The following is a 26,909-nucleotide window of genomic DNA, read 5'->3' on the forward strand; positions in this document are numbered from 1 at the left end:
CCTACAAGGAACATTTCTTCCATACTTAAAACAACATACTAAGGTGTCTAGGAGAAGCTCAGGAGCAGATGGAGGGTAGGACAGCTGTGCTTTTGTTTGCATAATGCTTGGAATATGACTTAGTACATACTGTTTTATGTAATCAAGGTATGTCATTGTTATTACTTGAAGACTATTCTTCCTTATTCCTTTCCTCATGACCATATATACAGTTTTGGTGGCACTGTTTTTCTTAATGACAAGAGAGTATATTTCTTATGATCCATAGTTCTCACCTATTATGTGAAAGCATTATTATAATTGACACTCTAATAATTTGTTCTCTGTTTGCGACCTAAAAATGTCTTTGTCAAAAAATATTACCCAAAATATTTAAATGCATGTTTTGGAATGCAACAATATATGGTTCCTTTCATTGTCAGTACAGAACTCTCTTAAGTACAATGGCAGAAATATGAGTATACAGTGGTAGACCTGATATAGAATCTCATTACTCATGTAGTAATTTGTTTTTCAAAATACTAAATAAAAACTTATTAATGGATCCCATCCCATCTGCTGACACAAAACCCAGACACTACTGCTGATGCCAAGAAGTGCTTATTGACTAAGAGCCTGTTATAGCTGTCCCCTGAGAGGCTCTGCCAGACCCAGACCAATACAGATGCGGATGTACACAGCCAAACATTGGACTGAGTTCAAGGACCCAAATGGGGAAGTAAGAGCAAGGACTATAGGAGCTGAAAGGATTTGCAACCGCATAGGAAGAGCAACAATATCAACCAACCAGATGCCCCAAAGCTCCCAGGGACTCAACCACCATCCAAACAGTATGTGGGGTGGGGGTAGGGGTACCCTGGCTACAGCTGTATATGTAGCAGGAGATTGCCTTATCTGACATCACTGGGAGGGGAGCCCCTTTTTCCTTTGGAAGCTTGATGGCCCGGGATAGGGGAATGCTAGGCAGCTGAGGCAGGAGTGGGTGGGTGGGTCAGGCAGCACCCTCATAGAGGCAGGGGAGAGGAGGAGATATAGGGGCTTGTGGATGAGAAATTAGGAAGGTCCATAACGTTTGAAATGTAAATAAATAAATTAACTAATAAAAAACCTAATAATGGAAAATAGTACCAGGCAATGAAGTAGAATGACATAAGAGTGTACAAACTAGATTAAGTTCAAGAGGGAGCCTGTGCAAAGGACAGTACCACTTTATCTTTAAGTAGAGGTCTGCATTTATTTTCTTGAAGTGAGAATTCCCCTGACTGCTAAAGGAAAACAGAAGGTGATTCCTTGCCATTGCTGCTATTGAGTCCCAGGAGATATACGGCCCATGGTATTTTTTTTTTTACTTACTTCAGGATTCCTCTTTAAGTATAGAAGTGACTGCTCAAGAGAACTTGCCCTTCATTATTTCAAAGTTATCATGCCAATTTTCCCCAAATTAACATCTGAAGCAATCCAAAATGCAACACATGGCCATCTCAGTTTTCCTATATCTTTCTTAGCTGTGAAGACAGTGTGCATGCTTTTCTTTCACACAGATATCCATTACCATAGCACATAGGCTGCAATTGTCTGACACTTGGGTATTGATTACCTAAGACTCCCCTCCTTGTACAGAAACAGCAGATTTACACAATTACAATTCAGGGTAAATAATATTGTAACTTGTCGCAACTGGAGAATTAATGTTCAACTCATAAATTCCAATGAGTCCAACTTTCAGTTTTACTGGAACAATAAATTTGAGGAAATGATGTAGCTTGATTCATATTTCATTTTCCATTAATTACCAACAGAACCATAAAACCTCTCCTCTCAGGGTTGAAGGGTATATGAGAGAGAGAGAGAGAGAGAGAGAGAGAGAGAGAGAGAGAGTGTGTGTGTGTGTGTGTGTGTGATGTTTTTCCTGAGCTATATTTTTCTGGGTCTAAGGATGTAGTGATTTAGTCATGCCTTAGTAGGCTGCTTATCTGTGACCTGTGGGCACTTCATTCTAAATCAGAGTATCAATTTCAATGTCTTAAATGACAAGGTGCTTTTTAATTTGTGGGTTATGACTCAATGTTATCTCATTTACTGATTTCTGTCAACATTTTATGCAGGATTTCCTCTAGGTATTTCTGGGAAAACAGTAAATTAAGGTGACTACTAAATCAAATCCTGCTTCTTAGGGGAAAAGAATGTGCTAGCGCTAACTTAGCGAACGGTTTTTGCCTAGTTTTTTCATGGGGTCAGTTTTAAGAAATCATTATCCTCAACTCTCCAAAACTCTATGATGCATTAAATTTTATGTAGATAATTTTATTGTTTGTATTCATACTCTATGGGGACTCTAATTTATATAACAGAAGGACATTAAACGGATTTAAAGAGGAAAGGAATAAATCAATCTGTCTCTGTTTGCAGATAACACAATACTATGCATTTGAGTTCCTAAAAAATTGTACCAGAAAACTTCTAGAAATGATAAAGAAGTTCAGCTGTTTGGCAAAAGTAAAGTGTATATACTATTAACAAGCATACAGGAAATTATGTATATACTCTTATTCACAGTAGCATTGTGGGAAACTAAAATATCTAAAAATAAACCTGAAGAGCTGAAAGCTTGTACAATGAACACTTGAGACCTGTCAAGGAAGAAAAAGACAGTATAAAGTGGAATTATATCTCACACCCATGTGTTGATAGAATTAATATTGTTTGAAATGACCATTTTATGAAAATGTATTTAGAAATTCAATGAAACTCAACCAAAATCTAACTCTCATTCTAAAAAGAAAAAAGCAAAAACAGAAAAACTATTTTAAAATGTGTATGGAATTGCAAAGTATCATGAATTGCCAAAATAATCCAGGGAAAAAGAACAGTAATGGAAAAATTACCCTTAATTTAGTGTCAGTGGAATTGCTAACTGGGGCAGTCACTGTGAAAACTAGTGTAGAGAATTCTCAGTAACAAAAAGCTATCCTAAGTTTTGCCATATACCCAAATATCTTGACATCCTACTCCACAGATCCACAGTGCCACTCTAATGATAACAGATAGAAAAATAAAAAGAGTCGAAATGTTCTTCGACTGAATAGTTGATCATTAAAATGTGATAGAAATACACTGTGGAACACTATCCTGATATTGAAAAAAAAGGAAATCATGAACTTTGTAGATAAATGGCAGGAACTAGAAGAGAACATACTCGTTTATATAACCATAAAATGTATAAACAGATATTTCATGTAATTTTTCTTGTCTAAGATTTACAGTCCTATATCTTCAGTATGTATTCTGAAGCAACTACAGAAAACACAAAGAAAAAATAAAAGTCCTTAACTGAGGTGAGTTGGAGGAGCAATACAGACAGAAATAGATTGAAAATAGTTTGATCATGAGAAATAAGATAAATGAGGGAGATTCTTTGGATAGAAGTAATGAGAGAAAAAAACAGAAAAGGAGAAAGGAGGCTAAAATAACAAAGAGTGCATAAAAGAAAGGATTTTTAGCTAACTTGCCTTTTGATCAGAGTGGTTCAGCACAATAGTAAAACAAAAAGAAAGATTAACCGAGAAAATGATACAATTGCAGACAATTAGGTGAAGATAAATAATTTGGACACCAAAACAAAAATATTACATAATTTTTATTCATCTGTAGCTCCTGTAATCCTCAATGAACACAAATACATTCATAATATATGGAGATAATAATGTAAGGCCAGAAACTAGAGGAAGCACAAAGAAATAAGTGTAGACCAAATAGAGGAGTAGAAGATAATAGTTAAGAAATTTGGGAAATGAAACCCTTCACAATAGTCAACAAATGACATAAAATACCTTGGTGTGCCTCTAACGAAGCAGGTGAAAGATCTGTATGACAAGAACTTCAAGCATCTGAAGAAATTGAAGATCTCAGAAGATGGAAAGACCTCCCATGCTCATGAATCGGAAGGATTAATATAGTAAAAATGACCATTTTGCCAAAAGCAATCTACAGATTCAATGCAATCCCCATCAAAATTCCAACTCAATTCTTTATAGAGATAGAAAGAGCAATTTGCAAATGTATTTGGAATAACAAAAATCCCAGAGTGAGGAAAACTATACTCAACAATAAAAGAACTTCTGGGGGAATCACCATCCCTTACCTCAAGCAGTATTACAGAGCAATAGTCATAAGAACTGTATGGTATTGGTACAGAGATAGGCAGATAGATCAGTGGAAAAGAATTGAAGACCCAGAAATGAACTCACACACCTATAGCCACTTGATCTTTGACCAAGGAGCTAAAACTATCCAATGGAAAAAAAGATAGCATTTTTAGCAAATGGTGCTGGTTCAACTGGAGGTCAGCATGTAGAAGAATGCAGATTGATCCATGCTTATCACCCTGTACAAAGCTTAAGTCCAAGTGGATCAAGGACCTCCACATCAAACCATATACACTCAAACTAATAGAAGAAAAAGTGGGGAAGAACTTCGAACACATGGGTACTGGAGAAAATTTCCTGAACAGAACACCAATGACTTATGCTCTAAGATCAAGAATCAACAAATGGGACCTCATAAAAAAGCAAAGCTTCTGTAAGGCAAAGGACACTGCCATTAGAAGAAAAGGGAAGGGGAATGGAATAGCAGACATATGTCCAGGAAACTGGGAAACGGATTAACATTTGCAATGTAAATTAAAAAATCCAATAAAAAGAAGGAGAAGGAGGAGGAGGAGGAGGAAGAGGAGGAGGAGGAGGAGGAGGAGGAGGAGGAGGAGGAGAAGGAGAAGGAGAAGGAGAAGAAAATACTCAAGCTTTAGCTGAATTCTATCAAATACCAATTAATATCAAACTGTTAGAATATATTTAAAGAAAGATAAGTCATCCCAAACTCATTCTGTGAAGTTAACATCATCTTAATATTAAAACCTGATAAAGATTCAGCAATAAAAAAATTCAGGACAATAGTCTTGCTTAATGTTGATGCAAAACTCCTCTCCAATATTTAAATAACACATTAAGAAACTAGAACAGCAGACGCAAATTGATCAATATAATGCATAAATAAATTTAAGGAGGAAGTCATCTGATCATTTCAACATATACAAAACCTATTAAAATTCCATTTTTATTCATTATAAAAACATGCCAACAAATTAAGTATAAAAAATGATGTATCTTAGCATCCTAGATCTGTCTGGCCTACCTACCATAAGCAGCATGGTAAATAGACTAAGACGAATGCTTGACATTTGATAGTGAACAGCAAAAGTGAGGGGAAACTGTTCATCTGCTTGGAAGTCATACAGAGAGCTACAGCAATCTACGGTTTAAGCTTTTGTCTGGGTGGGCTTTTCCTTTTCTTTTCCTTTAATTGTAAATGTAACTTTTATTCTCCTGTAGTAATTGTTGTCTCCAAGGATTACTGCTCCCATTTGCCAACCTAGGCCTAGTCCTGGAAGCTTCTGTCCTTCATACAATCCTTCTTTTCCCGTATTGGATTTTTTTTTCATTTAAGTTTCAAATGTTATCCCCTTTCACGGTTTCCCTTCCATAAACCCCCTATCCCATCCCCCACCCCTGCTTCTATGAGGGTGTTCGCCAACCCGCCTCTTTTTGCTTCCATATCCTGACATTGCCCTCTACAGGGGCATCAATCCTTGGCAGGACCAAGGGCGTCTCCTCCCATCAATGCCCAAAAAGGCCATCCTCTGCTACATATACACCTGGAGCCATTGGTCTGTCCATATGTACTGTTTGGGTGGTGTTTTAGTCCCTGGATGTTCTGGTTGGTTGATATAGTTGTTCTTATGGGTTTGCAAGCCCCTTCATCTCCTTCAATCCTTTCTCTAATTCCTCCAATGGGTACCCTGTTCTCAGTTCAGTGGTTTGCTGCTAACATTTGCCTTTGTATTTGTCACCCTCTGGCTGAGCCTCTCAGGAGATAACTATATTAGGTTCCTGTCAGCATGCATTTTGGCTTCACCAGTCTTGTCTAGTTCTGGTATATATATATATATATATATATATATATATATATATATATATATATATATATTTCTATGTATGTATGTAAGTATATGCTGGATCCCCATGTGAGGCAGTCATTGAATGGCCATTCCTTCAGTCTCTGCTCCAAACTTTGTCTCCACATCCCTTCCTATTAATATTTTTGTTGCCCATTTTGAGAATGATTGAAGCATCTGCTCTTTGTTTGTCCTTTTTCTTGAGCTTCATGTGATCTGTGGATTGTATTTTGAGTAATCTGGGCCATATGGGATTTTTGATGAAACAATTAGCCGCCTTGGAGCTCTTCCTGCTGCTGTTAAGTAATCGCTCAGCACCAGAGCTGGACCTATCCTTAGGTGACTCATTGCTTCATACAATTGAAATTTAAAGGTATTGTCCTTTCCTCTCTCTTCCCTAAACTTTTGTTTTGCATGTACAGAAATAATGTCACACAACTCATGTAAAAACACAAAGGCACACAAACATAATTTAATATATCTTTTCTTTTGGAGGAGTGGGACTCTATAAAGGACAGATCTTCTTTGGGGTAGAGAATACTTCCTTTCATTCTAAGAAGATCTGTATAAATGTTCCTTCCTTCACTTAAGGAGGTGGAGCCCTGTGCTAACACTGTGAAAACACAGCTTGGGCTGAGCCCGGAGCACTTCCATTCTAAATGTCCCTAAGACTGGGCCTGAAAGATTGTAACTTTCGTACATTCCAATCTTGATTGATACAATTCAGCTTTGCTCAGCTTCTGACTGAATTTCTTTGACTGTTCTCATACTAATCCTGTCAATATGTTCTAATTTTCTGGTTTGTTCTGTCTTCACATGCGTCTAGCTTGTTTTCTCTGTAATCTGTCTCTGAAAAACTGTCTGCATAAAACTGCACACATACACATCACCCACCACATATCATTTTTCTCCTGTGCTGCTCTTAAGTAGCCTCTCCTGTGGTGGTTTTAATATGTTTGGCCCAGGGAGTGGCACTATGGGGAGGTGTGGCCTTGTTGGAGAAAGTGTATTACTCTCTGAGTGGTCTTCAAGACCTGCCTCCTAGCGGGAGGACTGATGGGGAGTCAGTCTTCTAGCATTTGCCTTCAGAACAAGATGTTGAATTCTAAGTCTGCCAGTTCCCTGCTTGCCTAGATGCTGCCATGCTCCCACCTTGATGATAATGTACTGAACTTCTTCATCTATAAGCTAGCCACAATTAATTGTTGTTTCTTAAAAGTGTTTCCTTGGTCATATTTTCTCTTCACAGCAATAAAACCCTAAGACACTTTCTTATGCTGTTATTATGCTGTTATCGTAAGAGTTGGCTTACTTTATCTCTGACTCATTCTGTCAAATCTTTCTTTGATTCAACACTTTGCCCGTCCCTCCATTTAACATCCCTTTAAACATGACTGCTTCCTCTAAAAATTCACCTTACCTTCATTGTTATGGATTGAAAGTATGTACTAAGAGCATGTCTGTATTCCAACCAGACCATCCTGTAATACAGAATGTGTTAGCATTCCTGTTGGATCACATAGACATAGAAGGTATTTGGATGTAATCTCTTGCCAGAGCATATTCCTGGATTCAAATCCTTCCATATCTCTGGGAGTCTGAAATAGCCAGCTCAGAACTGTCAGTCATCTTCCTAAAGTGGCCATAATGAAATACTGAAAATTGTACATCATACTCATGTTGGAGCCTGCAGAAGCTCAGGATCCATTGCCTAAGCTGGGGAAAGAACCTTATACACTAACACTGATTACATATGCAGCTGGATCCATGGGCCCTCTATGTGTTCTCTTTGGTTGGTGCTTTAGTCTCTGGGAGTTCTGAGGGATATGGTTGATTGATATTGTTGTTAAAAAACCATTTTAAACTAGTTTAGGCATTTTGAAGATATGTCTTGAATAATTTTATTCTCTTTCCTCTATTTGTATGACAAAATACAGAAGTTTCACTATTACTTGAGCACAACTTCCTCTCAGATGGCTTTGCATCTCAGTTGTTGCTAAGACACACCTACAGATAATCCCCACTCAGACTTCTAGATTCTTGTCTTGAGATTAGTTTATAATATCCCTTATTTTGTTTTAGGTACAAAGGTGTCTTTAGTATGTTTATGAAAGCTGTTATTATACAACTACATATACTGTGACACTTTAAATATTTTTGACTCTCCTTTTGATATTGAATTTCATTAAAAATTTTCACAACTTCCCAAACTAGCTCTGCAAGTAATAGACGAATTGTTCAACGCATGAATCCATACTCTCACATTTATTTGTAAACGCCTAACTCTCTTGTGAAATGAAAACAAGTTCTATAAATAGCATGTCCCTAAGAAAGTGTTGTAACATTTTATGTTGTATACTGTGTATAATATCCTTAGATTACATAAGTCAGTGTCCTTAAACCAACATGCCTTTCTTTCCTTTTGTTTTCACTATGTCCTTGATTATTTGAGAAATTAAATAATTTTAATATTTAAAAATAAATAGTGTAAATAGAATTCTGAAACAACAATATAGGAAAAATGAGGTTACACAAAGTTTGGAAATAAGCTTTTAGACACAATAACTTAAGCATACTCTATGGGAGAAAAGAGTGATGGGTTAGAGATCGTAAAAATTAAACCACTAATCTGAGAACAGGAACTCCGTTGAAGGAATCAGAGAAAGAACTGGAAGAGCTTGAAGGGGCTCGAGACCCCATATGAACAACAATGCCAAGCAACCAGAGCTTCCAGGGACTAAGCCACTACCTAAAGACTATACATGGACTGACCCTGGACTCTGACCTCATAGGTAGCATTGAATATCCTAGTAAAATCATCAGTGTAAGGGGAAGCCCTGGGTCCTGCTAAGACTGAACGTGATTGTTGGGGGGAGGTTGGCAATGGGGGGAGGGTGGGGAGGGGAACACCGATAAAGAAGGGGATGGGGAGGGATTAGGGGGATGTTGACCCGTAAACCGGGAAAGGGAATAACACTCGAAATGTAAATAAGAAATACTCAAGTTAAAAAAAATAAAATAAAAAAATTAAAACATATTTTGTGATACTACTGTTCAAAATAAAAACATGGAGGTGGATGAATTTGACTATTCTTGTAGAGGTTCTACGTTTTGTCCCTAGCACAAATGTAGGGTGGTTCACAACCACATGATAACTATTGTTCCTGGGGAACCAAGAGTGGTCTTATGTCCTCTATGGGCATTTTATACATGTGGTTCACATACAGACAAACACACTCATGCACATACAAACAGACACACATACACACACACACACACACACATGCACACACACTCACACACACAGATAATTAAAAATAAATTTTAAGTGGTGAATACAAGGTACATATGAACAAAATATTTACCAAACATATGTCTGATAAGACAAATGGCTTGTGTCCAATGTATAGAAAGAATACTTAAGGCCTTCCTGGTTGCTGCCGCTGCAGAGAGCCCCTGGGCAGCACCCCACGAGCGAACTTGAGCCTCGGGACCACAGGTAAGACCAAATTTTCTGCTGCAAGAAAGCTGCCTGGTGAGCTTGGGACACACGGAAGCAGAATTTCTCTAGGACCGGGCACGTTTTGTGTTTACCGGAAGTCCCACACCCGCGGATCCCAGCCCACAGCAGCTCTCTGCTCCCAGACCCGGTGAGAGAGAGACCCAACCGCCTGGTCTGGTGGGCACTCCTGAGGCTGCAGAGCAGAAGAGACCACCAACACTGCTCACCCCTGCCCACATCCCTGGCCCAAGAGGAAACTGTATAAGGCCTCTGGGCTCCCGTGGGGGAGGGCCCAGGAGCAACAGGACCCCTGCCAGAGACACTGCCGGAACCTGAAAGAAACAGACCGGATAAACAGTTCTCTGCACCCAAATCCTGTGGGAGGGAGAGCTAAACCTTCAGAGAGGCAGACAAGCCTCGGAAACCAGAAGAGACTGCTCTCTGCACACACATCTCGGACGCCAGAGGAAAAAGCCAAAGACCATCTGGAACCCTGGTGCACTGAAGCTCCCGGAAGGGGCGGCACAGGTCTTCCTGGTTGCTGCCGCTGCAGAGAGCCCGTGGGCAGCACCCCACGAGCGAACTTGAGCCTCGGGACCAGAGGTAAGACCAACTTGACTGCTGCAAGAAAGCTGCCTGGTGAACTCAAGACACAGGCCCACAGGAACAGCTGAAGACCTGTAGAGAGGAAAAACTACACGCCCTAAAGCAGAACACTCTGTCCCCATAACTGACTGAAAGAAAGGAAAACAGGTCTACAGCACTCCTGACACACAGGCTTATAGGACAGTCTAGCCACTGTCAGAAATAGCAGAACAAAGTAACACTAGAGATAATCTGATGGCGAGAGGCAAGCGCAGGAACCCAAGCAACAGAAACCAAGACTACATGCCATCATCGGAGCCCAATTCCCCCACCAAAACAAACATGGAATATCCAAACACACCAGAAAAGCAAGATCTAGTTTCAAAATCATATTTGATCATGATGCTGGAGGACTTCAAGAAAGACATGAACACACTTAGGGAAACACAGGAAAACATTAATAAACAAGTAGAAGCCTACAGAGAGGAATCGCAAAAATCCCTGAAAGAATTCCAGGAAAACACAATCAAACAGTTGAAGGAATTAAAAATGGAAATAGAAGCAATCAAGAAAGAACACATGGAAACAACCCTGGATATAGAAAACCAAAAGAAGAGACAAGGAGCTGTAGATACAAGCTTCACCAACAGAATACAAGAGATGGAAGAGAGAATCTCAGGAGCAGAAGATTCCATAGAAATCATTGACTCAACTGTCAAAGATAATGTAAAGCAGAAAAAGCTACTGGTCCAAAACATACAGGAAATCCAGGACTCAATGAGAAGATCAAACCTAAGGATAATAGGTATAGAAGAGAGTGAAGACTCCCAGCTCAAAGGACCAGTAAATATCTTCAACAAAATCATAGAAGAAAACTTCCCTAACCTAAAAAAAGAGATACCCATAGACATACAAGAAGCCTACAGAACTCCAAATAGATTGGACCAGAAAAGAAACACCTCCCGTCACATAATTGTCAAAACACCAAACGCACAAAATAAAGAAAGAATATTAAAAGCAGTAAGGGGAAAAGGTCAAGTAACATATAAAGGGAGACCTATCAGAATCACACCAGATTTCGCGCCAGAAACTATGAAGGCCAGAAGATCCTGGACTGATGTCATACAGACCCTAAGAGAACACAAATGCCACCCCAGGTTACTGATTCCAGCAAAACTCTCAATTAACATTGATGGAGAAACCAAGATATTCCATGACAAAACCAAATTTACACAATATCTTTCTACAAATCCAGCACTACAAAGGATAATAAATTGTAAAGCCCAACATAAGGAGGCAAGCTATACCCTAGAAGAAGCAAGAAACTAATTGTCTTGGCAACAAAACAAAGAGAATGAAAGCACACAAACATAACCTCACATCCAAATATGAATATAAAGGGAAACAATAATCACTATTCCTTAATATCTCTCAATATCAATGGCCTCAACTCCCCAATAAAAAGACATAGATAACAAACTGGATACGCAACGAGGACCCTGCATTCTGCTGCCTACAGGAAACACACCTCAGAGACAAAGACAGACACTACCTCAGAGTGAAAGGCTGGAAAACAACTTTCCAAGCAAATGGTCAGAAGAAGCAAGCTGGAGTAGCCATTCTAATATCAAATAAAATCAATTTCCAACTAAAAGTCATCAAAAAAGATAAGGAAGGACACTTCATATTCATCAAAGGAAAAATCCACCAAGATGAACTCTCAATCCTAAATATCTATGCCCCAAATACAAGGGCACCTACATATGTAAAAGAAACCTTACAAAAGCTCAAAACACACATTGCACCGCACACAATAATAGTGGGAGATTTCAACACCCCACTCTCATCAATGGACAGATCATGGAAACAGAAATTAAACAGTGATGTCGACAGACTAAGAGAAGTCATGAGCCAAATGGACTTAACGGATATTTATAGAACATTCTATCCTAAAGCAAAAGGATATACCTTCTTCTCAGCTCCTCATGGTACTTTCTCCAAAATTGACAATATAATTGGTCAAAAAAACGGGCCTCAACAGGTACAGAAAGATAGAGATAATCCCATGCATGCTATCGGACCACCACGGCCTAAAACTGGTCTTCAATAACAATAAGGGAAGAATGCCCACATATACATGGAAATTGAACAATGCTCTACTCAATGATAACCTGGTCAAGGAAGAAATAAAGAAAGAAATTAAAAACTATTTAGAATTTAATGAAAATGAAGATACAACATACTCAAACTTATGGAACACAATGAAAGCTGTGCTAAGAGGAAAACTCATAGCACTGAGTGCCTGCAGAAAGAAACAGGAAAGAGCATATGTCAGCAGCTTGACAGCACACCTAAAAGCTCTAGAACAAAAAGAAGCAAATACACCCAATAGGAGCAGAAGGCAGGAAATAATCAAACTCAGAGCTGAAATCAACCAAGTAGAAACAAAAAGGACCATAGAAAGAATCAACAGAACCAAAAGTTGGTTCTTTGAGAAAATCAACAAGATAGATAAACCCTTAGCCAGACTAACGAGAGGACACAGAGAGTGCGTCCAAATTAACAAAATCAGAAATGAAAAGGGAGACATAACTACAGATTCAGAGGAAATTCAAAAAATCATCAGATCTTACTATAAAAACCTATATTCAACAAAACTTGAAAATCTTCAGGAAATGGACAATTTCCTAGACAGATACCAGGTATCGAAGTTAAATCAGGAACAGATAAACCAGTTAAACAACCCCATAACTCCTAAGGAAATAGAAGCAGTCATTAAAGGTCTCCCAACCAAAAAGAGTCCAGGTCCAGACGGGTTTAGTGCAGAATTCTATCAAACCTTCATAGAAGACCTCATACCAATATTATCCAAACTATTCCACAAAATTGAAACAGATGGAGCCCTACCGAATTCCTTCTACGAAGCCACAATTACTCTTATACCTAAACCACACAAAGACACAACAAAGAAAGAGAACTTCAGACCAATTTCCCTTATGAATATCGACACAAAAATACTCAATAAAATTCTGGCAAACCGAATTCAAGAGCACATCAAGACAATCATCCACCATGATCAAGTAGGCTTCATCCCAGGCATGCAGGGATGGTTTAATATAAGGAAAACCATCAACGTGATCCATTATATAAACAAATTGAAAGAACAGAACCACATGATCATTTCATTAGATGCTGAGAAAGCATTTGACAAAATTCAACACCCCTTCATTATAAAAGTCCTGGAAAGAATAGGAATTCAAGGCCCATACCTAAACATAGTAAATGCCATATACAGCAAACCAGTTGCTAACATTAAACTAAATGGAGAGAAACTTGAAGCAATCCCACTAAAAGCAGGGACTAGACAAGGCTGCCCACTCTCTCTCTATTTATTCAATATAGTTCTTGAAGTTCTAGCCAGAACAATCAGACAACAAACGGAGATCAAAGGGATACAGATCGGAAAAGAAGAGGTCAAAATATCACTATTTGCAGATGACATGATAGTATATTTAAGTGATCCCAAAAGTTCCAGCAGAGAACTACTAAAGCTGATAAACAACTTCAGCAAAGTGGCTGGGTATAAAATTAACTCAAATAAATCAGTTGCCTTCCTCTATACAAAAGAGAAACAAGCCGAGAAAGAAATTAGGGAAACGACACCCTTCATAATAGACCCAAATAATATAAAGTACCTCGGTGTGACTTTAACCAAGCAAGTAAAAGATCTGTACAATAAGAACTTCAAGACACTGAGGAAAGAAATTGAAGAAGACCTCAGAAGATGGAAAGATCTCCCATGCTCATGGATTGGCAGGATTAATATAGTAAAAATGGCCATTTTACCAAAAGCAATCTACAGATTCAATGCAATCCCCATCAAAATACCAATCCAATTCTTCAAAGAGTTAGACAGAACAATTTGCAAATTCATCTGGAATAACAAAAAACCCAGGATAGCTAAAGCTATCCTCAACAATAAGAGGACTTCAGGGGGAATCACTATCCCTGAACTCAAGCAGTATTACAGAGCAATAGTGATAAAAACTGCATGGTATTGGTACAGAGACAGACAGATAGACCAATGGAATAGAATTGAAGACCCAGAAATGAACCCACACACCTATGGTCACTTGATTTTTGACAAAGGAGCCAAAACCATCCAATGGAAAAAAGATAGCATTTTCATCAAATGGTGCTGGTTCAACTGGAGGGCAACATGTAGAAGAATGCAGATCGATCCATGCTTATCACCCTGTACAAAGCTTAAGTCCAAGTGGATCAAGGACCTCCACATCAAACCAGACACACTCAAACTAATAGAAGAAAAACTAGGGAAGCATCTGGAACACATGGGCACTGGAAAAAATTTCCTGAACAAAACACCAATGGCTTATGCTCTAAGATCAAGAATCGACAAATGGGATCTCATAAAACTGCAAAGCTTCTGTAAGGCAAAGGACACTGTGGTTAGGACAAAACGGCAACCAACAGATTGGGAAAAGATCTTTACCAATCCTACAACAGATAGAGGCCTTATATCCAAAATATACAAAGAACTCAAGAAGTTAGACCGCAGGGAAACAAATAACCCTATTAAAAAATGGGGTTCAGAGCTAAACAAAGAATTCACAGCTGAGGAATGCCGAATGGCTGAGAAACACCTAAAGAAATGTTCAACATCTTTAGTCATAAGGGAAATGCAAATCAAAACAACCCTGAGATTTCACCTCACACCAGTGAGAATGGCTAAGATCAAAAACTCAGGTGACAGCAGATGCTGGCGAGGATGTGGAGAAAGAGGAACACTGCTCCATTGTTGGTGGGATTGCAGACTGGTAAAACCATTCTGGAAATCAGTCTGGAGGTTCCTCAGAAAATTGGACATTGAACTGCCTGAGGATCCAGCTATACCCCTTTGGGCATATACCCAAAAGATGCCTCAACATATAAAAGAGACACGTGCTCCACTATGTTCATCGCAGCCTTATGTATAATAGCCAGAAAATGGAAAGAACCCAGATGCCCTTCAATAGAGGAATGGATACAGAAAATGTGGTACATCTACACAATGGAATATGACTCAGCTATCAAAAACAACGAGTTTATGAAATTCGTAGGCAAATGGTTGGAACTGGAAAATATCATCCTTAGTGAGCTAACCCAATCACAGAAAGACATACATGGTATGCACTCATTGATAAGTGGCTATTAGCCCAAATGCTTGAATTACCCTATATCCCTAGAAAAAACGAAACTCAAGACGGATGATCAAAATGTGAATGCTTCACTCCTTCTTTAAATGAGGAAAAAGAATACCCTTGGCAGGGAAGGGAGAGGCAAAGATTAAAACAGAGACTGAAGGAACACCCATTCAGAGCCTGCCCCACATGTGGCCCATACATATACAGCCACCCAATTAGACAAGATGGATGAAGCAAAGAAGTGCAGACCGACAGGAGCCGGATGTAGATCGCTCCTGAGAGACACAGCCAGAATACAGTAAATACAGAGGCGAATGCCAGCAGCAAACCACTGAACTGAGAATAGGTCCCCTATTGAAGGAATCAGAGAAAGAACTGGAAGAGCTTGAAGGTGCTCGAGACCCCAAAAGTACAACAATGCCAAGCAAGCAGAGCTTCCAGGGACTAAGCCACTACCTAAAGACTATACATGGACTGACCCTGGAATCTGACCCCATAGGTAGCAATGAATATCCTAGTAAGAGCACCAGTGGAAGGGGAAGCCCTGAGTCCTGCTAAGACTGAACCCCCAGTGAACTAGTCTATGGGGGGAGGGCGGCAATGGGGGGAGGGTTGAGAGGGGAACACCCATAAGGAAGGGGAGGTGGGAGGGGGATGTTTGCCCGGAAACCGGGAAAGGGAATAACACTCGAAATGTATATAAGAAATAATCAAACCACCAACACTGCCCACCCCTGCCCACCTCCCTGGCCCAAGAGGCAACTGTATAAGGCCTCTGGGTTCCCGTAGGGGAGGGCCCGGGAGCGGCAGGACCCCTGCGCCTGAGACACTGCCGGAACCTGAAGGAAACAGACCGGATAAACAGTTCTCTGCACCCAAATCCCGTGGGAGGGAGAGCTGAACCTTCAGAGAGGCGGACACGCCTGGGAAACCAGAAGAGACTGCACTCTGTGCACATCCAGGCGCCAGAGGAAAACACCAAACGCCATCTGGAACCCTGGTGCACGGAGGCTCCTGGAAAGAGCGGCGCAGATCTTCCCGGTTGCTGCCACAGCGGAGAGGACTTAGGCAGTACCCCATGAGCAAACTTGAGCCTTGGAACTGCAGGTAGGACCAACTTTTCCCCTGCAAGAAACCTGCCTGGTGAACTCAGGACACACAGAGGCAAAATTCCTCTAAGGCCGGGCACTTCCTGTGTTTACCGGAGGTCCCACACCAGCGGATCCTGGACCGCAGCAGCTCTCTGCTCCCAAACCCCGTGGGAGAGAGACCTCACCGCCTGATCAGGTGGGCACTCCTGAGGCTGCAGAGCGGAGGAGACCACCAACACTGCCCACCCCTGCCCACATCCCTGGCCCAAGAGGCAACTGTATAAGGCCTCTGGGTTCCCATAGGGGAGGGCCCGGGAGCGGCAGGACCCCTGCCTGAGACACTGCCGGAACCTGAAGGAAACAGACCGGATAAACAGTTCTCTGCAACCAAATCCCGTGGGAGGGAGAGCTGAACCTTCAGACAGGCGGACACACCTGGGAAACCAGAAGAGACTGCACTCTGTGCACATCCAGGCGCCAGAGGAAAACACCAAACGTCATCCTAAACCCTGGTGCACGGAGGCTCCCGGAGGGAGCAGCACAGATTTTCCCGGTTGCTGCCACAGCGGAGAGGACTTAGGCAGTACCCCACGAGCAAACTTGAGCCTTGGAACCACAGGTAGGACCAACTTTTCCCCTGCAAGAAACCTGCCTGGTGAACTCAAGACACAGGCCCACAGGAACAGCTGAAGACCTGTAGAGAGGAAAAACTACACGCCCGAAAGCAGAACACTCTGTCCCCATAACTGGCTGAAAGAAAACAGGAAAACAGGTCTACAGCACTCCTGACACATAGGTTATAGGACAGTCTAGCCACTGTCAGAAATAGCAGAGCAAAGTAACACTGGAGATAGTCTGATGGCGAGAGGCAGGCGCAGGGGCCCAGGCAGCAGAAACCAGGACTGCGTGGCATCGTCGGAGCCCAATTCTCCCACCAGGGCAAGCACGGAATATCCAAACACACCAGAAAAGCAAGACCTAGTTTCAAAATCATATTTGATCATGATGCTGGAGGACTTCAAGAAAGACATAAAGAACTCCCTTAGAGAACAAGTAGAAGCCTACAGAGAGGAATCGCAAAAATCCCTGAAAGAATTCCAGGAAAACACAATCAAACAGTTGAAGGAATTAAAAATGGAAATAGAAGCAATCAAGAAAGAACACATGGAAACAACCCTGGACATAGAAAATCAAAAGAAAAGACAAGGAGCTGTAGATACAAGCTTCACCAACAGAATTCAAGAGATGGAAGAGAGAATCTCGGGAGCAGAAGATTCCATATAAATCATTGACTCAACTGTCAAAGATAATGTAAAGCGGAAAAAGCTACTGGTCCAAAACATACAGGAAATCCAGGACTCAATGAGAAGATCAAACCTAAGGATAATAGGTATAGAAGAGAGTGAAGACTCCCAGCTCAAAGGACCAGTAAATATCTTCAACAAAATCATAGAAGAAAACTTCCCTAACCTAAAAAAAGAAATATCCATAGGCATACAAGAAGCCTACAGAACTCCAAATAGATTGGACCAGAAAAGAAACACCTCCCGTCACATAATTGTCAAAACACCAAACGCACAAAATAAAGAAAGAATGTTAAAAGCAGTAAGGGAAAAAGGTCAAGTAACATATAAAGGCAGACCTATCAGAATCACACCAGACTTTTCGCCAGAAACTATGAAGGCCAGAAGATCCTGGACAGATGTCATACAGACCCTAAGAGAACACAAATGCCAGCCCAGGTTACTGTATCCTGCAAAACTCTCAATTAACATAGATGGAGAAACCAAGATATTCCATGACAAAACCAAATTTACACAATATCTTTCTACAAGTCCAGCACTACAAAGGATAATAAAGGGTAAAGCCCAACATAAGGAGGCAAGCTATACCCTAGAAGCAACAAACTAATCATCTTGGCAACAAAACAAAGAGAATGAAAGCACACAAACATAACCTCACTTCCAAATATGAATATAACGGGAAGCAATAATCACTATTCCTTAATATCTCTCAATATCAATGGCCTCAACTCCCCAATAAAAAGACATAGATTAACAAACTGGATACGCAACGAGGACCCTGCATTCTGCTGCCTACAGGAAACACACCTCAGAGACAAAGACAGACATTACCTCAGAGTGAAAGGCTGGAAAACAATTTTCCAAGCAAATGGTCAGAAGAAGCATGCTGGAGTAGCCATTCTAATATCAAATAAAATCAATTTTCAACTAAAAGTCATCAAAAAAGATAAGGAAGGACACTTCATATTCATCAAAGGAAAAATCCACCAAGATGAATTCTCAATCCTAAATATCTATGCCCCAAATACAAGGGCACCTACATATGTAAAAGAAACCTTACTAAAGCTCAAAACACACATTGCACCTCACACAATAATAGTGGGAGATTTCAACACCCCACTCTCATCAATGGACAGATCATGGAAACAGAAATTAAACAGAGATGTAGACAGACTAAGAGAAGTCATGAGCCAAATGGACTTAACGGATATTTATAGAACATTCTATCCTAAAGCAAAAGGATATACCTTCTTCTCAGCTCCTCATGGTACTTTCTCCAAAATTGACCATATAATTGGTCAAAAAACGGGCCTCAACAGGTACAGAAAGATAGAAATAATCCCATGCGTGCTATCGGACCACCACGGCCTAAAACTGGTCTTCAATAACAATAAGGGAAGAATGCCCACATATACGTGGAAATTGAACAATGCTCTACTCAATGATAACCTGGTCAAGGAAGAAATAAAGAAAGAAATTAAAAACTTTTTAGAATTTAATGAAAATGAAGGTACAACATACCCAAACTTATGGGACACAATGAAAGCTGTGCTAAGAGGAAAACTCATAGCACTGAGTGCCTGCAGAAAGAAACAGGAAAGAGCATATGTCAGCAGCTTGACAGCACACCTAAAAGCTCTAGAACAAAAAGAAGCAAATACACCCAGGAGGAGTAGAAGGCAGGAAATAATCAAACTCAGAGCTGAAATCAACCAAGTAGAAACAAAAAGGACCATAGAAAGAATCAACAGAACCAAAAGTTGGTTCTTCGAGAAAATCAACAAGATAGATAAACCCTTAGCCAGACTAACGAGAGGACACAGAGAGTGCGTCCAAATTAACAAAATCAGAAATGAAAAGGGAGACATAACTACAGATTCAGAGGAAATTCAAAAAATCATCAGATCTTACTATAAAAACCTATATTCAACAAAACTTGAAAATCTTCAGGAAATGGACAATTTCCTAGACAGATACCAGGTATCGAAGTTAAATCAGGAACAGATAAACCAGTTAAACAACCCCATAACTCCTAAGGAAATAGAAGCAGTCATTAAAGGTCTCCCAACCAAAAAGAGCCCAGGTCCAGACGGGTTTAGTGCAGAATTCTATCAAACCTTCATAGAAGACCTTATACCAATATTATCCAAACTATTCCACAAAATTGAAACAGATGGAGCCCTACCGAATTCCTTCTATGAAGCCACAATTACTCTTATACCTAAACCACACAAAGACCCAACAAAGAAAGAGAACTTCAGACCAATTTCCCTTATGAATATCGACGCAAAAATACTCAATAAAATTCTGGCAAACCGAATTCAAGAGCACATCAAAACAATCATCCACCATGATCAAGTAGGCTTCATCCCAGGCATGCAGGGATTGTTTAATATACGGAAAACCATCAACGTGATCCATCATATAAACAAACTGAAAGAACAGAACCACATGATCATTTCATTAGATGCTGAGAAAGCATTTGACAAAATTCAACACCCCTTCATGATAAAAGTCCTGGAAAGAATAGGTATTCAAGGCCCATACCTAAACATAGTAAAAGCCATATACAGCAAACCAGTTGCTAACATTAAACTAAATGGAGAGAAACTTGAAGCAATCCCACTAAAATCAGGGACTAGACAAGGCTGCCCACTCTCTCCCTACTTATTCAATATAGTTCTTGAAGTTCTAGCCAGAGCAATCAGACAACAAAAGGAGATCAAGGGGATACAGATCGGAAAAGAAGAGGTCAAAATATCACTATTTGCAGACGACATGATAGTATACTTAAGTGATGCCAAAAATTCCACCAGAGAACTACTAAAGCTGATAAACAACTTCAGCAAAGTGGCTGGGTATAAAATTAACTCAAATAAATCAGTTGCCTTCCTCTATACAAAAGAGAAACAAGCCGAGAAAGAAATTAGGGAAACGACACCCTTCATAATAGACCCAAATAATATAAAGTACCTCGGTGTGACTTTAACCAAGCAAGTAAAAGATCTGTACAATAAGAACTTCAAGACACTGAGGAAAGAAATTGAAGAAGACCTCAGAAGATGGAAAGATCTCCCATGCTCATGGATTGGCAGGATTAATATAGTAAAAATGGCCATTTTACCAAAAGCAATCTACAGATTCAATGCAATCCCCATCAAAATACCAATCCAATTCTTCAAAGAGTTAGACAGAACAATTTGCAAATTCATCTGGAATAACAAAAAACCCAGGATAGCTAAAGCTATCCTCAACAATAAGAGGACTTCAGGGGGAATCACTATCCCTGAACTCAAGCAGTATTACAGAGCAATAGTGATAAAAACTGCATGGTATTGGTACAGAGACAGACAGATAGACCAATGGAATAGAATTGAAGACCCAGAAATGAACCCACACACCTATGGTCACTTGATTTTTGACAAAGGAGCCAAAACCATCCAATGGAAAAAAGATAGCATTTTCATCAAATGGTGCTGGTTCAACTGGAGGGCAACATGTAGAAGAATGCAGATCGATCCATGCTTATCACCCTGTACAAAGCTTAAGTCCAAGTGGATCAAGGACCTCCACATCAAACCAGACACACTCAAACTAATAGAAGAAAAACTAGGGAAGCATCTGGAACACATGGGCACTGGAAAAAATTTCCTGAACAAAACACCAATGGCTTATGCTCTAAGATCAAGAATCGACAAATGGGATCTCATAAAACTGCAAAGCTTCTGTAAGGCAAAGGACACTGTGGTTAGGACAAAACGACAACCAACAGATTGGGAAAAGATCTTTACCAATCCTATAACAGATAGAGGCCTTATATCCAAAATATACAAAGAACTCAAGAAGTTAGACCGCAGGGAAACAAATAACCCTATTAAAAAATGGGGTTCAGAGCTGAACAAAGAATTCACAGCTGAGGAATGCCGAATGGCTGAGAAACACCTAAAGAAATGTTCAACATCTTTAGTCATAAGGGAAATGCAAATCAAAAAACCCCTGAGATTTCACCTCACACCAGTGAGAATGGCTAAGATCAAAAACTCAGGTGACAGCAGATGCTGGCGAGGATGTGGAGAAAGAGGAACACTCCTCCATTGTTGGTGGGATTGCAGACTGTTAAAACCATTCTGGAAATCAGTCTGGAGGTTCCTCAGAAAATTGGACATTGAACTGCCTGAGGATCCAGCCATACCTCTCTTGGGCATATACCCAAAAGATGCCTCAACATATAAAAGAGACACATGCTCCACTATGTTCATCGCAGCCTTATTTATAATAGCCAGAAACTGGAAAGAACCCAGATGCCCTTCAACAGAGGTATGGATACAGAAAATGTGGTACATCTACACAATGGAATATTACTCAGCTATCAAAAACAACGAGTTTATGAAATTCGTAGGCAAATGGTTGGAACTGGAAAATATCCTCCTGAGTGAGCTAACCCAATCACAGAAAGACATACATGGTATGCACTCATTGATAAGTGGCTATTAGCCCAAATGCTTGAATTACCGTAGATCCCTAGAACAAAGGAAACTCAAGATGGATGATCAAAATGTGAATGCTTCACTCCTTCTTTAAATGAGGAAAAAGAATACCCTTGGCAGGGAAGGGAGAGGCAAAGATTAAAACAGAGACTGAAGGAACACCCATTCAGAGCCTGCCCCACATGTGGCCCATACATATACAGCCACCCAATTAGACAAGATGGATGAAGCAAAGAAGTGCAGACCGACAGGAGCCGGATGTAGATCGCTCCTGAGAGACTCAGCCAGAATACAGCAAATACAGAGGCGAATGTCAGCAGCAAACCACTGAACTGAGAATAGGTCCCCCGTTGAAGGAATCAGAGAAAGAACTGGAAGAGCTTGAAGGTGCTCGAGACCCCAAAAGTACAACAATGTCAAGCAACCAGAGCTTCCAGGGACTAAGCCACTACCTAAAGACTATACATGGACTGACCCTGGACTCTGTCCCCATAGGTAGCAATGAATATCCTAGTAAGAGCACCAGTGGAAGGGGAAGCCCTGGGTCCTGCTAAGACTGAACCCCCAGTGAACTAGACTATGAGGGGAGGGTGGCAATGGCGGGAGGTTTGGGAGGGGAACACCCACAAGGAAGGGGAGGGGGGAGGGTGATGTCTGTCCGGAAACCGGGAAAGGGAATAACACTTGAAATGTATATAAGAAATACTCAAGATAATTAAAAAAAATAAAAAAAAATACTGAAGTTAATTAAAAAAAAGACAAAAAAAAAGAATACTTAATACATGACAATAAGCAAAAATACACAAAAGAAATCTGGGAAGATGATTGGATTAGACAGCTCTGTTTCTAGATTTTTTACCAAAATTTTATTTGTTATGAAAACAGTTACTTCGTTGCCATTTTCTAACTATATTTTAAGCAGAGCACCTTACCACTATTGGTTTTTTTACTCATGAATTTGTATAATTTTTCAATACACAAAATTTCAAGACCCAGACTGGAATTTTAAGTCTTCTAGTCACTATTCTTGGAATTCAATTTACAGTTCTGGTAAATGCAAGGCATTTCCGTAGTATATTAAATCAGGTATTTCTAACCAATAATATTTTTCTTTAAATATTATACCTATCCATTACTTTAAAAACAAACATGTCTATATTTATCTATATTTGTGCTTTTATATTGTTTATATACCCAGAAACAACCATTTTTTCATGAGCATTCTTTGTAGAAGAAATCTTTTCAAATTTATATAAATACTGTATTGTTAGTTTCCTAGAAATTTTAATCTATTCTTTTAACTTTACTAAACTATGTTTTTTGTACACATAAATTATACTCTGAAGGAATGTGTATTTTTCTCCATATCTAATTATTCCAGAATTCAAAAAATAAATCCGAGTAATCCTATTTTTGTTGGTGTACAATTATTTTACTGCTCGGTAGCAATGTGTCTTCCTCTTTAGTGGGCCATAATTAGAGACATTTCAACAAAAGCCTTCCTGGTATATTATAGTAAAAAATGCTTATTTGATCACTCATAGCAGAGAATTCACAGAACTAAGATTGAATTTTTGGAGCAAATAATTGTAAAATCCTTTTGAATAACTAAGCTTCCATATTTTTCAGAGATGGGAGCTGGTATCATTTTTCCCATGAACAGGAAACCAGAATGTCTTGTGATTATTAAGATTATTTTTCCACTCCTGTAAAAAATTTCAAAAAATTTTAGTACTTAAAAATGATTTTCTATGTAATAGTGGTTTTTTTTTTAAAAATATAAATGTCACCAGACTTTCATCAAATTGCTGTTCGATATCCTTATATTTGGAAGCCACCCACTTCCTTACTCTTTCTAGATTCCAGATCCACCAATGTTCCTCCATTCTTGTTTTATAACCATCATTCTCTACCTGCCGAGCCACCAAACCCAGATTACTATCACATTGCAGCACGTGTTCTTGCTTCCCTATTTAAGAACCCTTAGAACAACATCAAGCCTCCTGTACCTGTGCAATCATTTAGAGTGTGTGCATTCTCATAGGCTCCTCATGTCGCATGATGAGAAAGGCCTTCTCTTTCTTCCCATGTGAATTGCAAGTTGGTAGGCCTCGTATATGTAGCCATCCCTGAATATTGTTCTCTTGACATCTAGCATTATTGAATTTGACAAAATCCAGCCTTGGTATTTAAATGTAAGCTTCCAGTAAAGCAAATTTAAAATATCATTATGATGGATTTTTATTCTACTTGCCTCTAATATAAAAGGATTCTTAAAAAGAAATCTTACTGTGTGGCCTGAAGTAGTGATTTTGTTTTTTTACTTTTGTATATATATATATATATATATATATATATATATATATATATATATACATATATATATATACAAAATATATATATATATATATTGTGTGTGTGTATGAGAGAGAGAGAAAGAGAGAGAGAGAGAGAGAGAGAGAGAGAGAGAGAGAGGGAGTTGTGTTTATTTTAATCTATAAAAGTTACCCTATCTCTGATTCCTTCAACGGGGGTCCTGTTCTCAGTTCTGTGGTTTGTTGCTGGCATTCGCCTATGTGTTTATTGTATTCTGGCTGTGTCTTTCAGGAGAGATCTACAACTGGTTCCTGTCAGCCTGCACTTCTTTGCTTCATCCACCTTATCTAGTTTGCTGGCTATATAAGTATGGGCCACATCAAGACCCCATATGAACAACAATGCCAACAAACTAGAGCTTCCAGAGCCTAAGCCACTATCCAAAGAATATACATGGACTGACCCTGGGCTCCAACCTCATAGGTAGCAATGAATAGCCTAGTAAGAGCACCAGTGGAACGGGAAGCCCTTGGTCCTGCCAAGACTTAACCCCCAGTGAATGTGTTTGTTGGGGGGAGGGCGGTAATGGGGGGAGGATGTGGAGGGGAGCACCCATATAGAAGGGGAGGGGAGGGGTTAGGGGGATGTTGGCCTGGAAACCGGGAAAAGGAATAACAATCGAAATGTAAATAAGAAATACCCAAGTTAATAAAGATGAAGAAAAAAAAAGTTACCCTAAAGAGACACTTTGGCCTTCAAGATCAATGTATGTTAGAACTATTGCCCATACTTCTGCATTAGCAGTCATAGGCATTTAATTCTTAGCAATTATGTTCTCACATTTTGAGTGCCTTAGCATACATCTCCATTACCTGATGGATGTGCAAGCCCTGTCTTGCTTGGTATAATTTCAATTAACATTCTGTTCTTCTATATAAAATCAATTTTGTTATCTACCAGCATATTAAAATATATTTTATTATCTTGCCCAAAATCTAGTGTTCACCAAACTTTAGCCTCTTAACTTTCCTTTGCTAACTGTCTAAAATACTAATTTTTTCCTAAAATTCTATCTTCTCTGTTTCAGAATGTTACATTTGACTTCCTATATCTCTCTATCAACTATGGACTGCATTGAAGCTGGCTTCTTTCCTTGGAATTTGAAGAAACTGATAGCCACTATATTAGATTGTCTACCAATCAGAACTCTTGAACAGGTTCCTGTTCTTTGGACTCTTAAGAGAACACTTAAAATTTTCTGTCCTGAAGATAAAAAGTAACTCAGACTACAAACAACAGCATGCACATCAACTTCTCACCCAGAGAAGTGTCCATGTATTCTCCAGAGCACTAGAGCCCCTGTAGCTTGCTGACCTAACATTTCATTTTATGTATTAATTAATTAATTAATTAATTATCTTTTTAGTCATGTTTTAAGGATGCTGGATCTTAAGGACAACAAAACTCTCTTACAACTAAGGTTCTCAAATCAGAAGCATCCAGCAAAAAATGCTACCAAGAAACCTCACATATTTCTCCTAACCTTCCATGCATTACTCAGGAGCCTAATAATTGCATTATGTATCAATGTGTTCTTATCCACACATATCAGGAAAAATAACTCATCCATTAAGGATCGTGTGTTGGTTATTTGTTACTCTTTTTGTAAATCTGTGATCTTCTTCCTTTGAGATACATCTTCTTTGACAATATTCTTATAACTAAATCCTGAATAAATTACCCCCTTAACTGTGTGCTGTATTTGTCCTTCATAGTATAGGCACTTCATAACAGACTTTCCCCAATGGAATAATTATTATAGTCATAATCATAAACATGATGATGGTTATTCTCTGTCACAGAGGAAGATTATGCTTGACACTAGATAAAGTTAACTTGAGATCCCAAATGAAGCATGAGTGTTGATATCTTCATTACCTTTCTATTGCTGTGAAGAGACACCATGAGCAAGGCAGTTTGTAGAGAAAAACCTTCATGAGAACAGTGTCACAAGATAAGTCCATGACCATAATGGTAGAAAGAATGGCATTAGGCAGGTTGATGTGGTGCTGGAGCAGTAAGTACGAGCTTACATTTGGTCTACAAGAGTACGTGCCCCCAATGACACACATTCTTTAAAAAAGCTACAATTCTTTATCCTTTCCAAAAATGTCTACCAACTGAGAACCAAATATTCAAATGCTCATGCCTTCATAAGCCACCACAATGAGTTTACTGAAACGTTGATGAGGGAAACAATCAGGAAGAAGAGCTTGTGTACACATTGTTACAGCAACTGCCAACATCCCCTGGTAAGGCTGGATAAGCAGCTTCCTATCTGTCACCTACCTAATATATAACATGCTCTCCACATTGCTCTCTATTATTCAACAGTGTCCAAACTCACCCA

The 26,909-nt window shown here is 39.5% G+C and overlaps 1 long non-coding RNA gene across 1 annotated transcript in view; it reads left to right on the forward strand.

Annotated features, from left to right (window-relative positions):
- Positions 1-26,238, forward strand: part of LOC134486588 (uncharacterized) — a 64,139-nt gene extending 37,901 nt beyond the window's left edge. The window contains exons 2-3 of the long non-coding RNA XR_010065810.1: positions 24,791-24,982; positions 25,587-26,238. This is a non-coding gene — a long non-coding RNA (uncharacterized LOC134486588). The remainder of the gene's footprint in view (positions 1-24,790; positions 24,983-25,586) is intronic.
- The last annotated feature ends 671 nt before the right edge of the window (positions 26,239-26,909 follow it).

This window comes from Rattus norvegicus, chromosome 4, assembly GCF_036323735.1.
Source record: "Rattus norvegicus strain BN/NHsdMcwi chromosome 4, GRCr8, whole genome shotgun sequence".
NCBI lineage: Eukaryota > Metazoa > Chordata > Mammalia > Rodentia > Muridae > Rattus > Rattus norvegicus.